This window comes from Pseudorca crassidens, unplaced genomic scaffold, assembly GCF_039906515.1.
Source record: "Pseudorca crassidens isolate mPseCra1 unplaced genomic scaffold, mPseCra1.hap1 Scaffold_72, whole genome shotgun sequence".
In the NCBI taxonomy this organism is placed as follows: Eukaryota; Metazoa; Chordata; class Mammalia; order Artiodactyla; family Delphinidae; genus Pseudorca; species Pseudorca crassidens.
Window position 1 is genome coordinate 1,140,643 of NW_027136324.1, and position 4,358 is coordinate 1,145,000.

Below are 4,358 nucleotides of genomic sequence, written 5' to 3' on the forward strand. Positions count from 1 at the left end.
GGCCACAACGGCTCCTATGGAAACAATCCTCGTGCCTGTTTCTTTGAGAGCCACTCCGAAATTTGAACCAAACACCCGACGACATCATCAGAGGTGTTGCAGACTTCTAAAGTTGCTTCGACCCTGACATCTAGAAATCTCCTTCACTCACTCACTCACTCACTCACTCACTCACACACACACACACACACACACACATCCCTACACACACGAGTCACCAGCTCAGCTTTAATATGTTCCAAGGAACTTTCAGAGGAGGGAACTCTTGGGCTCCAGAGTAGGCCGCCCCAAAATCTGCCTCCATGCTCTATTGATTATTTTGAATTCAAGTGACTTAAGAACCGGCCAGCACAAGAGGGACACACTGGCCCGCCTTTCTGTCCTCCTGCGGAGGAAGATCTCAAGTGAAGACATCTGCTTCCATGCATGTCCATGATTCTCAAATGGTGTAGTGGGGTTTCCTGGGTTAGGAAAAGGAGGGGACATCTTTTGCCTGGAAAAAAAGGCCTGTTTCTCACACAACCTCCTCCCATCCCTTACCTCTCTCCCTCCTTCCCTCCCTGCAGTTTGGAGGGGACAGCCTAAGGGTGGGGAAATTGGGGAAAGAAAAAAGACAAAGCCATTCATTAAAGAGAAGCTCGAGGCAAAGTCAAAGGCTCCGACTTGACCGGAGAGCTTTCTGCATTTGAATGGAGCGATTGAACGAGGCCCTGCCGAATGAATCGTCCGGACCTCCCCTCCCCTCCCCCGCTCCTGGCAAAGGTCAGTCCAGGGGACTTAGGAAGGAGCTCTGGAGAAGGAACGGGGGTGGGGGTGGGGGTGGGGGCGGGACCAACAGACAATAGCCGCTGCCTGCCTGCCTGCCTGCCTGCCTGCCGGGCTGAGGCCTGAGGCCTGAGGCCTGAGGCCTGAGGGTCACCACGCTGGCTCTTGCAACACAATCCCTTCCAGGAAACTGCTGTGATGACTGTTTGGCAGTGAAGGATCAACTCTGAACTCTCTTGGCCTATTTCTGCAAAAGGCCCGAGCCTCAGCTACGACAGATTCTCTGGGTTTCTTGGCACAGGGACTGACCCGCACCCTCCCGTCCTGTCAGATCCTCCTTTGTACACACGCCTCCACTCACTGGAAGGGTTCTTTGGCCTCGTCCAGAAAACGAACATACAAAAAGAAACCCACAAACAAGACTGAAATGATGTGTTGGTAGTTATGGGAAAGAAACCTGCTCCTCTCACACACCTGAGGGCAGGAAGCGAAGGCAGGTTCTCGGCCGGAGGGGGACGGGGTGAACCGAGGTCGGTCAGCGCCCCCCTCCCCCCGCTTCTCTCCCGGGTGACGTGGGCCCCCCTTCCCCGCCTCTCTCTGCGCCCCCCATCCCCACCCCGCCCTGGTTCTGATATTTCACTCGGGAAACTTCTCTAGGCCGGCCGAGATGCCAGCTTGCTGTCCTGCCGTTTCATGTCCATCTCTATCAGCCATGTCCAAAAGGCACGGGAAATCATGGACAGCAGATAGCGCACCCAGAGTTGTGTGTGTGTGTGTGTGTGTGTGTGTGTGTGTGTGTGTGTGTGTGTGTGTGTGTGTGTGTGTGTGTGTTTGCTGGGGTTTCTGTCTGCGTGTGTGTTTGCTTTTGGTTTGGCTTTTTTTTTTTTTTTTCTTCGATAAACTCGCCCCATTTGGGAGTCGGGTGGAACACGGCGGGTGTCTCCTGGCCTGCCGCCCTAACAAACCCCAAAGAGACTCATTTTGGGGTCTCGGCCAGCCAGGTCCCCTTTCTTGGAATTCTGGTTTCATAAATCCGTCTCGTGTCCATGGAATTCTCAGGTCCAGCCATCGACCCTAAGGACGGGGAGGGAAGGTTTTGTCCCGGGGACATCTTCCTTCCTTGCCCGCCTCCTCGGGGTTCCGGACGCTTCGGTATGCTGACGTGCCGTGCCCTCCTCAGCTCCACCCCGACCCCCACCCCAACCCCCCAACCCCCCACCCCCCCGTTTTTGGGAACTCTGTGAACAGGGGTGGTGTTTTTCACAGCCAAACACACTCTCACCGTAAGACCCGGCCCTCGGAGGACTCCTTGCTATGAATGGACCCGAGGTGACGCGGGGAGTCGAACGGCTGAGGTCCACGCAGAAACCTGCACGCGGACCTTGACAGTGGCTGTTTTATTCCTCACTGCCAAGAACTCTCTCGGAGGTGACCGAGACATGTCTTTCAGGAGGTGAATGGACACGTACGTAGCCTGGGGACGAGCCGTAGGTAACATGCTTTCTCGGAAGAGAAAAACCATGGACGGGATGAACAGGTCAGCGGGGTGGTGGTGGATGGTGGATGAATAGGCGGAGGGCAGAGGACGTTTAAGGCAGGGAAACTCTCCAAAGTTAGGATCCTGATGGTATGAAAGCAAACGTTTTGCATAGGGCACTACCTGAGATGGGGTGAATCGAAGGGACCTACCTCTATGGGCCACCACCCCCTCCTCCCCACCATGAAAGCGCCCCAAGCAAGCCTGCTCTTTTTACCCCAGTTGAAGACCCTTGCTAAAGCCAGAAGGCAAAAAATGACCATGAGAAATCTGACCAGCCGTCGCTTGGGACAAGAGTGAGGCCAATGAATCCAGTGAAAAGTTGACAGAGGGGCCTGGGTCCCTCGGCTCGACCCCTTCACGGAGAAGCCAAAGCCTTTTACGCAGGGATGAGCTTTGACACACCTAGGTTTCTTCGGCCAGTGCGACGTTCATGAAACACGCTAAAGGAAAATGATCGATCGATGTGTTTGCCGTCTGCCTGAGCGCACGCGATACGAAATAGAAACCGGGGGAGGGGGTGTGTGCTGACGTTCGGGGTCTAATGGGAGAAACCTTGGAGGGTTTTTGCCCTTAGGGTGCCTTGGTCTGGGGTTGACTTGTGTGCGCTGAGAACGAGGGCCGTTATTGAAGACCCTGTGCAGATTTTGGACACCATGATCCATGGAACCCTGAAGTTTTGGAACCTAGAAATCTTTGGGTCTGCATTTGAGTTGGAAATCTTCTCCTTGACAGAAAGAAGCACACAGGAGGAGGAGGAGGAGGAGGAGGACGAGGACGAGGACGAGGACGAGGAGGACGAGGAGGACGAGGAGGACGAGGACGAGGACGAGGACGAGGACGAGGACGAGGACGAGGAGGAGGACGACGAGGAGGAGGACGAGGACGGGGACGAGGTGGAGGAGGAGGACGAGGAGGACGAGGAGGACGAGGAGGGGAAATGGAACTGCATGATGAGCAGATCAGCTTTTCGATGTCAGCAAGGCACCCGCCGCCCAGTTCTCTGGGTGAACTGTCTTGATCTTGCACATCTCTACCGCCTCCGAAATGTGAACACAGCCTGCGATGGCCTGACTGAGACTAAGGCCAGTGGACTGGATGAGGTAGACCCTGAAACCAAAGGGAAGGAAAAAAAAAAAAAAGAAAGAAAGAAAAAACAGAAAAGCCAAAACGGAAACAAACAAACAAACAAAAAAACCCCAAAAAATAACAACGGGGGAGGGGAGGGGGAAGTGGTCTCTTTAAGAATACAAACCGGTGGAAGGGCTCCCTCACCCAAACACTAATTCGCCGTCTCCTTCGGGACCAACACGAATCTTAAAAGTCTTTCCCCACAGATAATAAAAAGCCTTAGCCATCGGAGGAAATAAACGTCACCTATTCCAACGGTTCTTTATAAATAAGCAAGAGAGCGAATTTTCGATTGCACTACCTGCTTCGTGGCTGACTAAAAGTTTTTAAATGAAAGCTATGAAATCTCTGGTCATGTCGATCTCTAGGTAGGTAGGTAGGTAGGTAGGTAGGTACGTACGTACGTACGTACGTACGTACGCACGCATGAGACAGACCTACAGACATTTTGGAAAAGGACTGGGGAGTGGCCTAGGGCCAAACAGGCCTTGCCAGCTAAAGAACAGAGGCCCTGGGGGCCTGAGTCTCAGACACACACCCGCCCACCCACCCACACCCACCCACCCACCCACGTACACACGCGCGCGCGCGCGCGCGCACACACACACACACACACACACACACACACACACACACACACACGAGGCTCTCGGGAGTAAAAGATTAACTTTACCTCTGTTGACACCACGACTATACCTAGTTGTCCCAAGACGAGGAGCTCCACTGTACATTTAACCCTTATCTGTTCCTGTGCTTTCTTGCAGAAAATTCTCATGTGCTTCTTTCCCCTCGTGGAAGCGCTTGCTATTCCCCATAGGTAGCCACCGTGCAACCAGCTGCTGCAGATCCGAGAATTTGGAGGATTCCTGGAAAGGATCGGTGATCCCGAGACAAACTCTCCCTTCCGTGATCAGAGCAACTCGGG